The sequence below is a fragment of the Sciurus carolinensis genome, chromosome 1 (genome assembly GCF_902686445.1).
Source record: "Sciurus carolinensis chromosome 1, mSciCar1.2, whole genome shotgun sequence".
In the NCBI taxonomy this organism is placed as follows: Eukaryota; Metazoa; Chordata; class Mammalia; order Rodentia; family Sciuridae; genus Sciurus; species Sciurus carolinensis.
Genome location: NC_062213.1, coordinates 64,687,399 through 64,700,167, shown reverse-complemented (window position 1 = coordinate 64,700,167; position 12,769 = coordinate 64,687,399). Strand labels below are relative to the sequence as shown.

The 12,769-nt window shown below is 43.8% G+C and overlaps 1 protein-coding gene across 5 annotated transcripts in view; it reads right to left on the bottom strand.

Moving 5' to 3' along the window:
• The window catches only part of Ncoa2 (nuclear receptor coactivator 2), a 261,914-nt gene extending 249,906 nt beyond the window's left edge, over nucleotides 1-12,008 (bottom strand). For 3 of the 5 annotated variants that reach the window (XM_047548762.1, XM_047548788.1, XM_047548796.1), the window contains exon 1: nucleotides 11,888-12,008. The gene's annotated coding sequence lies outside the window, so the exon portion shown is untranslated. Of the gene's footprint in view, nucleotides 1-11,368; nucleotides 11,388-11,527; nucleotides 11,615-11,887 lie in introns of those variants that run through there. The other 2 variants (XM_047548772.1, XM_047548781.1) reach the window with 2 other exon arrangements.
• Nucleotides 12,009-12,769: the final 761 nt, after the last annotated feature.

Sequence of the window (12,769 nt, the reverse complement as noted above, 5' to 3'; positions counted from 1 at the left end):
ATAATTAATATATTAAGCAATTTACTAATGATCTCTGAATATTATTGGACTCTCACTCTTTTTCTTTTGATTGATCATTCAGTATTAACTGAGATCAGTAATATAAACTAAAATAGGGAATATTTCCTAAATTTTAGAATAACTCATTCATCTTTTTCTAGGTAAATCAAGGAGCAGGAATTTGTATGATCAACACATTGTACACAGGAGGCCAGGAAGAACACACAAATAGGTACAAAGGTTCATGTAAACAGCAGAAACAGAAAAAAGTGGTTTCATGATAGACTCATCCAATGAGTATTTGGAGCTATTATTCCATTATGAGTGAGAAATTTCTTTATTACAAAATGAATATATGAGGAAGATCAGTCTATTAATGACCTAAGGCAGAGAAGGTGACTTATTAAGTAACCATCCAAAAGACAGTTTAGAAATGAAAGCGGTGAGCTAGGCAACAGCTCAAAAGAGTGCTTGCATAGCATGAGGAAGGCCCTGGGTTTAATCATCACTACTTCAAAAAAGAAAAAGACAAAAAAAGTCTTTATGCTTTCTCCTGTTCTATATACTATCTCAGGGAGAGGAGGAATGACTGTGTGTGTGTGTGTGTGTGTGTGTGTGTGTGTGTGTTATATGTATGTATACTCCCCAATTTTAGAAAACCTACAAGAAAGAACAATTTCTTAAATCATTCAGACAAACCAATATGGGCCATTTTAGATATGTTTGCAGGACACAATGGACAAAACTATAATTCCAGATTAATCAAAGCATTTTAGATCACAGTCTTTCTCCTTGAGATTAAACTTCAAAGAATGTATACCAACAGTCCTAATCTGTTTTACTAACATGTTATGAAGTCATCCATGTATTTATCTAAGCCTTAAAATAAACTATAAACTGTCCATTCACTTAAATAGTAAGTAGTATGAGCTGCCTACTCAGTTTGATAACTTAATAAACTACTAGCATGTCCCTAAAAATCTTTTAAGCTGCAAGGTCAGGTACCCACTACTTTTGCTTTATACCCTATATATGCCTTCATTAACTTACAGATTTTAGTCATAGCTCCTCTTTGTGTTGGTATTTTCCATCTGCCTGGTCCTAACTTTTTTAGCCTAGATTCATACAGCATCTCTCAACACTCCTGACTGAACAGTTTCTCTTTAGGTCTTCTCCAGTTTCTTTCTGTTTATTTTCATTATACACTAAATTAAAACCCCCATACTTCTTTTTTGTGATGCTGGGGATCGAACCCAAGACCTCACACAGCTAGGCAAGTATTCTACCACTGAGCTATACACCTAACCCAAACCCCTTTATTGAAAAGAGTAAACATCTATGAAAATTGGGGCAGACACACAAAATCTGCTATGTAGCTCTCTGAGTTACTGAAGCTCAATGAGAAACAGTAAAAGTATGGTGTTCAACCTCACAAAACCAGAAGCCCCAGAATGCCTTCCCTTCCTCCGGGCTTATCTCACCTTAACCTGTTCTTGGGTGAGCTGTGTCCCATGTTTGCCCTAAAAACAAGAGAAGAGTCCCCCAAATGTTCAGTCTGCTAATTCAGAGCATGAGGTTAGAGGGCTCTGGGGTTTAGTGGTACTTGAAGGAAGCAGGCCATCAGCATTGACATCCTTCCCCAAAAGTAAGGATAAAGATCAGAAGACTCTATACTTGACAGATGGCCTGTTCCCAGCAGAGCAGGTGAGCAACTATTGTACAGATGAGCAACAGGTGCCTCAACCCCTGGGATTTGCACCATCTTCCATCTACCACAGGTTCTCCCTTACTTTCCCCTTCCCTCCCCACATAAAGGTCCCAATGGCTAATCCCTCCCCATATAACACACAATAAAAGGCAGAACCTCTCCAAGTGATGGTCATGATTCCTGGAGAAACAGGGCCTGGACAAGTATGCCTAGGCCCAGTTAATTCTTGCCTAAGCCATTGCTCCCTCAAGTCATAATCTGGGCTCCACTATCTCCTATTCCTATTTCTCTTCTCTCCCATTGTGTTTCCTTAAAGTGAAAATATTATAAATAAGATTATCAATGATTACAAGAATACTGCTATTGACTATGTGAATGTCCTTTAACCAGAGAAGGACAATGCTCCACTTTTGTTTTACAATACACTTCAATGTCCAGGCATTTTTTTTTTGGGGGGGGGGTGCATCGTTGTTAATACATAACAGAGCAAATATCGTTATTTTCTTGTATTTTATCTCATAACTTAGAGTCATCCATTCCATTAGGATTCTTAGTTAATTCTATATGCCCTTTGCTAAAATAAAAGGTAGTAGGTATAAGGGAAAGATCTTCATGTGACTCCAATTTCGTTTGCTAGTTTCCATTATTTATATTATTTATTTAGAAAAGTCTCTGGTGATAAAAAATACAATAAAAACATTTTCAAGGAAAATTTTTATTCCATACTTATATGGAAAAGACTTATGGAATCAAGATATTAAAACAACTTAAGATAGCAATAAGACCACCACACATAAATCTCAAAACAGAATTACAGAAATTAAAAATACACTGTGAGAAACTCCAAAGGTACAGGGGTTCTAAGTTTTAGGAACTGGTTTATAGTTTTTACCACCTTAAATCATCTCAAGATTTCAACATGCACCATTTTGACCATTTTAGACCTAATGACTATTTTCAAGACATCTAACATTAAGGAGTTTGTAACAATATCCTTAAAAGGGGGAAATAAAATACTAAAAGCTAGAGAGTGTAATAATCCTACTGAACAAAAGAGGCTCAGTCCCAGCCTGCTGGACCATAATGTTGTCTAGCAACTAACGTCCCACAAATTAGCCAATAACTGTTAAGTGATCTTAACCCAGCACTACCTAATAGCTTTCTTAACTAAAAGCTAGCTTTTTTACTAAGTGCTGTTAACAGGGCAAATCTGTTTGATAAAGAGGGAAAAATGCAGATCATGACCACACACATGAAATCCTTAATGACAGTAGCAGACTCGCCTACTTTTCTTTCTTTCTTTCTTTTTTGGTACCGGGGATTGAACCCAGGGACACTTAACCAATAAGCCACATCCCCAGCCCTTTTTTGTATTTTATTACACACGGGGTCTCACTGAGCTGCTTAGGGCCTCACTAAGTTGCCACGGCTGGCTTTGAACTGGCAATCCTCCTGCCTCAGCCTCCCAAGTTGCTGGTATTAGAGTGTGCACTACCGTGCCCAGGTCCCCTATAACCTTAACTGTGTTCTTTTCACTACCGCCCATCTTCCATCTTCAACTTTTTGAAGGAAAAAAAGTCAGGGAATTAAAGATAAAAGGAAGCAGAAAAGAAAACTTCTATAAAGACTGAAACCCAAGCTGAAGCAGTCAGAAATTATTGTACCATTATTTATCAATCCACCCTCATTTCAAAGTCATAAACAGTGAGCTGGGGTCAGTGGCTGGAGCTTAGTCTTAATGTGCTGCATAGCCTGTAGGACACCTGTAACACTCAGCAGGCTCAAGACAGCAGGTACAGGACAGCAGAACTGTCTCAAGCAACATAACCCCACTGCCTGTCTCCCTAACTACCATAATAAGCATCTTTAATTTCAAGAAATGTTATGTTAAATTTGTAGAAATTTATATACTACTGAAGTTCAGAATTTTAATAAGGAATTTCTATATTTCTAATTTAGGATCTAAAAAGATATGTGAAAGAATTCCTATGTTTTAATGATAACCACACAGAGGTAAATACCTATTAAACATTACCCTTATGAATATTTCTATTATAAAAATATATATCCTCCAGGCTAGGGACTATAGCTCAGTGGAAGAGTATATGCTTAGCACATACAAGGCCCCGGGTTTGATTTCAGGCACCACAAAAATAAATAAATGATCAAACACATATTCTAGCACATCAAAAAATGTATTTTTAAAATTGGTTACCCATATAACTATGTAAATGTTATTAATTAACTCTAAAGATGGTCTAGAAATGGCTCAAGGGGTAGGATCCTTGAAGATATGCAATTCAATTTTTTAATTTGCATTCTGACAAAAATTGAAAACTTCATTTTTAAGCATATAAGCAACAGAATTAGAAATTTTTAAGATAAATTAATATTAAATATCCTTACAAATGCTACTGTAACACCAAAGGCAATGAAAGTTGTTTCACATTTGGATCCAGGGCTGCTTTGATAAGCAGTAATGATCTGCTAGAAAAGACAAATCCTCATTTAGATGGGTACACTTCAATGGGCAGAGAGATCGGTTAGCAACAACAGGAACTTCCAGAACTCACTCACATTCTCCAAGTTAAGCCTTAGACAGTTTAGGATCACATTTCACATGGACACAACTGAATAACAAAAAAAAAAATACCATGTATTATATTTTGATCTATGAAAACAGGTCTTCAGTTCCAGCAGCTGGAACATTACAAGCAGTGCAGGCAGAGCCTCACGTGTGCATAGGTGAAAGAGTTCTCTGAAAGCTCTCCTCGCTCCCTGCAAACAACTGAGCAGACAGAAGAATTCCACAAATAGCAGAGCAGAAGTCAGATGACTGAATACATTATCAGCTTCTTTTGGGACCACAATATCTCAATACGGAGTCATCCATGCTACACGGGAGTGCAAAACATCCACAAAACAAGCATCGCACAATCTGTACCCAACAGTTCACACGTCGGAATTAAATACATTTTAAAGAAATAAGAAATCAAATATCTTTATCAGCTTTTTATTCCATTCTAAACCTATATCCCCTATAGTGCTGTCTGTCTAGTTTCTACCTATGCCCCCTCAATCAAGTTTTCTATAGTGAGAACAATAAGCAGCAAGAATATGATTTTGCAAAATACATTCCTACCCCTTTCCCTTTCACTACTGGGGACTACTACTGACCTATGTTATCTCAACAAAGCACTGGACAAGAGTCTAATAGCTAACAAGAATTCCAGTTAAGGAGGCAGGGCTAAGGAAGCAAAGGCTGTGTGGGTTCAAATTCCTCTTCAGGAGTCTGACTGTGTGACCTTTGGCAAGTTATTTGACAGCTCTGTGCCTCCATTTCCTGCGAAAACAAGAACAACTACTTCATAGTGCTATGGAGAGAACCTACCAGAGTATACAACAAAAGACATTTGAACTTCACACTAAGCATTCAGTAAATGTTAACTATTTTACCTGGTTGTAGTTCTTATTTCTTGAAAAGTAAAAGACAAGAAAGAATACTCAATTTCAAGGAGGGTTAAAATATGGGCTGAAGACAACAAAAGCTAGAGACTATTTCTTGTTCTTAAAATAAATAACTTCTGTCCAGGTAGAGGCCCACCTTGAAGCAAGAGTCTGGAAAATCTTTGCTGACATAATTTGCAGGACTGAAACTAACCAAATCTATTCATCTTTTTTTGGACTACACAACTAGACTGAGAGTCTTAAAGTCCTACAAACATTTGCTTTGTCAAATTCCAAATAAGAAGACATTCTCAGACTCACTCACTATTGGCTGTGATGTTTATAACTTGTTTCCCCACTTACTGCTCAAGGTCAACTTTTCCTTAAAAGTTCTGTCCTTAGGCACAATAACTTAATCCCCTTTAAACTTAATCTCCTGGAAAAAGGGGTGACTTCTATTTTACAGGGTAATGACAAGAATGAAAAAAATGAGCACATGTCAAAAAGACCCTATCAGGTTACTGGCACTCAATAGTTGAGTCGCTACTGTCATTTGTGCTTTTATCATTGTTACTCTCCTAATGCAGACATTTTAGTTAAGAACAAAAATAAGCCACATCTAGAAAATTGACAACTAAAGCAGACCACCTAATGCAGGGCTCTGCAAATGAGCTTTCCTTTCTTTAAAAAGATAGGGTGTGAAGGCCCAGAATATGTATCCCTAAAGCTGCAACAGTGCACAGGCAACTCACAAAAATGGGAGGTCCCTGACATGCTGCCCTACCACCTTCAACCAACTGAGGAGTGCCATCCCCACCACAAATCGCCCAGCACTTGGGGGTAGAGAGAATGCAACAGATTTCAGAGGAATAAAGCTAATTACAAATATTTGGACCTTTATTAAAGGAAATATACTTAGTATACTAATCAGTCAAGGGAACATTTAACAAATCTTTAAAAATTATGAACATAAAAATACTAGTTTCAGGAAAAAGAACTCACATACATATCAAAGCAGAATTTGCTATTACATAATTAAAATTACAGATACACAATAGAGCTTAAGTACCAAAGAAACTGAACGTAAGGCAAACATTTCACTTTCCATCTTCACCACCACCCCCAAAAAAAGATAACTAAAAAGAAAAAAAAAAAAAATCATCACCTATTCTATGTTCCCTCTTAAATCACTGATTTTGTAATGCATGGTTTTTATTATTCAACCAATATGGCCAATGCCAGGACACTCAAGCATCAAATGACTAAGTGAACATATGAATGCAACAAGCAAGAAAGCAAGAATGCAAAGATCTAAAAAGACCAAAATGAAGCCAGGCCTGGCGGCACACTCTTGTAATTCCAGGAACTTGAGAGGCTGAGGCAGGAGGACCACAAGTTCAAAATCAGCTTTAGCAACTTAGCAAGGCCCTAAGCAACTTGGTAAGATCCTGTCTCAAAAAAAAAATAAATAAAAGGGGCTGGGAATGTGACTCAGTGCTTAAGTGCCCCTGGTTCAATCCCAGGAACTGAAAAATAAAGTAAAATAAAAAGCCCAAAATGAGGTTTAAGTTGGCCATGAAGAAAGAGAACAGTTTGGAACGAACTGTCTTTAGGCGTTAATTCTACCAGAATTAACAGGCCAACCTCAATTTTCCATGTATCTGTCAACTGATGCCTAGTCAAAGTTTGTTGTTGTTGTTGTTGTTTTTAAGAACTTTCAACTAGTTGTTTATGACATCTACTTACATGCAGCATCCCTCTCTTCAATATCCCAAAACCTCAAAAGCAGCTAAGTAAAACACTACCACAGGTTCCCTGCTCACTTACTTCTCTAGAAATTTCCACCCAAAAAATCAAATGAACACTGTCCTAGAATCAACATTTCCACAATGCATTATGTCATTACAGCCACTGATGCCAGAAATGTGGTCGATGATCAACATTTCATGGGTAATCACATAAAATCTTTGCACCAAAAGTCAAAAGTATTATATTCCACCTGCAGACCATGTAGTCTTTTAATTCCAGGCAGTGATGTTCAAAAGCAGAAGTGTACCTTTAAGATTTCCACTCCTTTTCACAATCAGTTTTACACAGCTAGGAAAACCACACGAGCTTCTAAAACATCCACAGAAGTCATTCTCAACTCCATCCAGAAATTACCATCTAGAATTCATAAAGTATATGTTCTCTCTCTGCTTGTCCAAATTGAGGGTGACACTATAAATGAATTTTATAGCTTTTCCAAACATTACTTCTTAACAGACTTTAGAGGGTAATATGACATGATATTCTTTCTACAGTAAGCAATTCCTATACCCCTCCAGAAAGCTTTAAAACAAAGAAGGTAATATACATACCAACACTAACAACATCTTTCTATTTAGAAAAGTAAAGCAAAGAGATAAAATTAGTTTGAAATAGGAAGGACACAAAAAAACTGAAAGATTTTGTTCTGCTTTCCCTTACCTAGCTTGCCCGTATTATTTCACTAGGGTAAAAGTTCCTGATTTGCTGCAGATTTTTTTATTTACTGCAATAAAAGACCAATAGCTTAAAGCAGTGACTTATTTTCTCCCCCTAGTCTTTTCATTTAAAATCAATAAAGCATGTAACAACACAGTACCTAACAAAACTATAAACACAAAATATTAAAAAGCTAATAATTTCTTATACAGCAGTTTTGCCCTAACAACAGCTAAACATCAATTGTGCTTTTAAATATAATTACAATCACAACAAAATGGTCAAAATATCAAATGAGGGCACACTTGTGTATTTCAGAAAATTAATCTTCTAGAATTGTTTAAAGAGACCATTCTTTTTCTTTTTTCCTACCCAACATCTTAAGGACTGCTTAAAATAACTGCTTTAAATCCAACACAACAAAAACATTTTTTTCTGAGAAATCCAAGCTGTCAACTAATGGGTCACATTTCAACCTGATGTGATTTGAAACAGCTAAGGTACTGAATCCTTAAATATAGGGTGTGTAATGGAAGCCTGCTCACAGATCCTTGATTCCACTGAGACTAGGAAAGCTTTAATAAGATGTAACTATTGAAAAAGGCAGCCAAGGAGCATTATCCCTTTATCCAATTGCATACCACAGTCCAAGACCCCTTCCGTTCCTTACATTTTATATTTCCAGTAAAATGCAAAATAACAATGAGGTAAAATCACTCTAAATTACATTTAACCAATGAATGTAGTTAAAAATATTAATTACCAAAAAAATTAAATTCATAATTGGTGAGCGCTTTCTCTACCCTCTGCTTCAGTATACTGATATCTAAAAGTCAAAGAACTCTCGTTAAGACGGAAATTCCCAGGAGGAAGAAGGCTCAGATCCAGTCTGAGAGAGCACACAATGGAATCACAGCTGACGATGCACATCTTTTTCTAGATGTCTCCATATGCTTGAGAGGTTTTTTTTCCCCCTAGCCAGGCATTAGGGGCCTTGCTTGTCTCTGCAACCAAGAATCTGAGAACATTTTCAAGGTTTGATGGAAGGAATGAGTCAAATCATGTGTTGCTCTTAACCATACAAAAGAGAGAGGAGGAGGTGTATGAGTGGCCATCAGTAACTACAGTAACTAATGATGGGGGTGGGGGATTGAATGTTATCAAATTTTGAATGTCTATAACACTCCCTACTTCTGTCAATCTAAATAAATATTTGCTTTATCTTCTCAGTTTTGACTCCTTTATCACTAAAATAACACCACGAGAGCTACAGCAAAATGCAATTAATTTATGTCTATATGAACACCCAAAATTATACTGGACTGTGAATTCACATTAACTTTAAAATGGTATATTACAACAGACTATTGTTCCTTAAAACTACACTCTCAATTATTTCTTAGTAACTCAATATTAACAACTTGAGAACCTGATAGATAACATAAATATCATGCCCATAAAATATCTTTTTAAAAGTCTCAAAATTAAAATCATGGGATACCTATCCCAAAAGTGAACGGATTCATTCTTCATTTAACACTCTTCATTCTTTGAACTACCAAAGAGTCTACAAATTCCAGCTGGGAAAAGGAGCATTTCTGCTCAGGGTGCACTAACCACACCAACAAAGAACAGGGGCACACACACACACACACACACACACACACAAAAAGAATTGTAGCAGCTCCTGTCTTTTTAAGACTGCTATTTCTGCAGAGCAACCTGTGCTCCTTACAGAGATGCTGACTTAACCTTCTCTGTTCCTGAAAGTCAGGAGTTGAGAAAGTCACTTGACTAAACACAACTATTAAAACAACCAAAGATGTCTCCTAACCTCGTATAAACCAGAAAAGTAACCACACATACACTGTACAATTCGGCAGTGTTTAAGAAGAAAACTAAAATTATTTTTAAGAATCTTTTGTGTGGGAGTAATCTGGCAAACTACATTTTACTCAGACTTCTTTTTTTCTTCTGTAGACAAATATTCTTTGACTAGCTTTGCTCCTTAAAAACCCACGCTTAATGTTTCAGTGATGCTCTGGTTTCTAACTTCATTTTGTTTACCCAAGAAAAAGCAAAGGGGCGGGGCGGGGGGAGCATACCATAAACCACAACTTTTTTTTATGTTGTCCCCCAAACGCCGAACTTTCAAATGCACTTTGGTAATTGGCGGTCTAATTACACAGGGAACCAGTGAAGCCATTACAAACAATGATGCTTTACACTCCCAATAATCAGTTGACGTAAGGCTACCCCATGCCTTCATTCTCAGGGTACCCTTTTAAATTTCATTGTCCCCATACTGGAGTGGCTGATTAAAAGGAGACAGAGGCAAACAGATAACTTCTGTGATCCTCAGCAGGTAAACCCGGCGCTGAGGTCCAGAACATAATCACTACAACATATGCCATTTTAGAACCGGGCCACGGGAGTTACTGCCACATCCTAAAGTGGTTTTAGACTTCGCTGTGTCTAAGACAACGCCTCTCGCGGTACAAGAGAAATACATATCTCGTGTATCTCTACGTGCACCTCTTACAAACCAGAAGCCCTGTAAGTGACACTACCCACAGATCAAGGTACGGGTGACTAGGGATGGACTAGAGTGGATGGCTCTTGGCGTCTCCATGGCTCCCCCGCCCCGCGTGCAACTCTGCTCCAACTGGTCCGGGAGAAACCCCGCCCCCTTTCTTCCTCTGGTCTCCACGATTGGCTTACCGACACCCGGCAGGTCAGTTCCCCGCCTTCGATTGGCTCACTGCCCCATCAGTCAGACGCAGCAAGATTCGGGTCGGTGGGAGGGGAAGGCGTTGGAGGTGGTGGAGTGGGAGTGGGATTAGAGGGCGAGGTGGCGGAGGAGGGTGTTCAGCTCCGTCTCTGGTTTAGGAAAGTTTCCCCTACCAGTGACGGACCCAGAAGGCTTTAGACCCGGTCCAGCTCCCGGCCGGTGGAAGGGGCTCCGGTCCCCGATTCCCGCCCCTCGGTCCCGCAGGCCCCGGAAACCACTAGGGGGAGGGGGAAGAGGGAGGGACCATCAAACCAGGGACCGACCCACCCCCGATCTCGGAAGAGGCGCCTCCGGGACTCCCCGGAGGGGCGGGGGGCGGGGAGCTCCAGCCCGCAGCGACGACCCCGGCCCCCTCCCCCAGTAGCCCCCTGGGGCCCTAAAGAGGCGTGTCCCCGGGACCCGGGCGTGACCGTCGCGAGCCGGCCGAAGGGCCCCTCCCGCTTCCCGCCTGGGGCCCTGAGGGCCTGTCCCTTCAGGGGCGGGGAAAAGGGGGAGAGAAAAGGGGGCGCTGGCGAGCCAACCCGGAACCTCCCGGACCGCCTCCCGCCCCCGGCCCCGGCCCCTGCGCGCCTCCTGCACACATGCCCGCACCCAGAAAGTTAAGTCAGGGGCGAGCCCAGCTCGGCGCCGCCGCGGCCCGGCCCCCGGCTCCCCGCCCCCACCGCGGCCCGGCCTGCTCGGCCCAAGCGCGCCGCCGCCCCGCCCGCTGCAGCTCCTTCCCGTCCGCCCGCGGTGCGCGGCGCCCCTCGCCCCCCGCCCCCGGCGCTGACACGGGCCCGGCCGCCTGCTGGGCCGGGACTCCCCCCTCCTCCTCCTCCCTGCGGCTCAGCCCGCCGGCCGCCTCTTGACACTCCGCTTCACCTTCACACACCCCCAGCACTTCCCGAGTCCTGCCTCCCCTCGCCCGGCTCCCACCCTGCGCTGCAGCCGCTCCGCGTTTCCCTCAAAGAATGCACCTTCTCGGGATTCACCTTCCCGGCTCAGCCGCGCTGCCCCCGGGAGAGCTGGAGCTTCAGCTCTCTCCGACCCCGCACCGGTCTGGGCGGCAGGCACTCGCTCCTCCGGCGGGGGCCGCGCCCGCGCCACCGGCCTCCCCGCCGCGCCTCGGCGCTCACCTCTCTCCTGCGCCGCGGGCTGCAGCCTCCGCCCGCCTCGCGCTCCGGGACTCGTCTCCCGAGCTCTCGCAAGGCGCTGGAGCGCCTCCTTTCTCTCCCGGGGACTCCGCGTCTCCCCGCCGCTTCCCGCCCTCCCCACCCCCCAAACCCCAACTCCCCAGCTTCGCGGCGCCTCCGGGATGCAACTCCCGTTTTCCGCACACTCGGGCAGCAGTGCCCGCACACAAAAACAGCCCTCTCGGAGGCGCACGGCTCCGCCGGGCTCCGCGCAGGAAGGGCAGTCGCGGCCGGGGGTGGGGACGCGGCGCCCCCCGCCCGCCTCCCGCCCGCCCTCGCAGCCCCCGGGGAAGGCGCGGTTACCGGCTCCGGTCGGTCACGCCGTCAGGTGCCGGCTGCCGTCGGCGCTGACCTTCGCCGCCGAAGCTGTAGCTGAGGCTGCGGCCGCCATGTTCCCGTGTTAATAACTGCTGCCTGGTTGTTTATTTCAATGGAGATCCTCCCCCAACTCCCTCCTCCTCCTCCTCCTCCTCTCCTCCTCCTCCTCCTCCTCCTCCTCCTCCGCGTCTCCGCACTTGCGGAGAGACACAGACCGCGCGAGCTCGCGAGCAGGGGAGGGGGCTCGGGAGCCAGGCCGTCCCTCCCTACGCCTCCCTGGCAGTGGCGGCCGCCAAGTCCTGTCACTGGGGAAAGGACGGGGCGGAAACTTGCCTCCCGTGTCCCGGAGGAGGGGGCAAAGGTGGACTGAGGGTTCTCACGGGAGCAGACCCTAGCCGTGGGGTCCGCAGCATCTCCGTCGGCAGAGTCCTCTGGGAGTGGGAGAGGTGAAGAGCGAGGGGACAAAAAGGGTGATTGTGGTAGAGGGAGGGTGACCTATGGGTGACTGGAAGTGAAGGGAGAGTAAACAGAGGACTCCATGGGAGGGCAAAGGGCAGTGCCAAAAAAGAAAGCGAGTGGGACAGGCAGGGCCGCACAGTGGAGGCAGTGGGACCCGGGGGCTGCAGACGGCGGGGGCGATGCCCCAAGACGAAAATTCTGGAGAACCAAGTGTCAGAACCTGGAGAGGAACCTCCAACCCGCCCTCTGTCCGGGCCCTTCTGCCAGCCCCCTGCACCCCTCGGGCGCACCTCACACGCACCGCCCTAGCCGCTGCTCCCAGGAGGCGCCCCTCGGCGGTCAAGTCCCCCTGGGTTCCAACGAAGATTCGTTTCCCCTGATGCAGTCCTTATCTCAGAGGGGATGGAG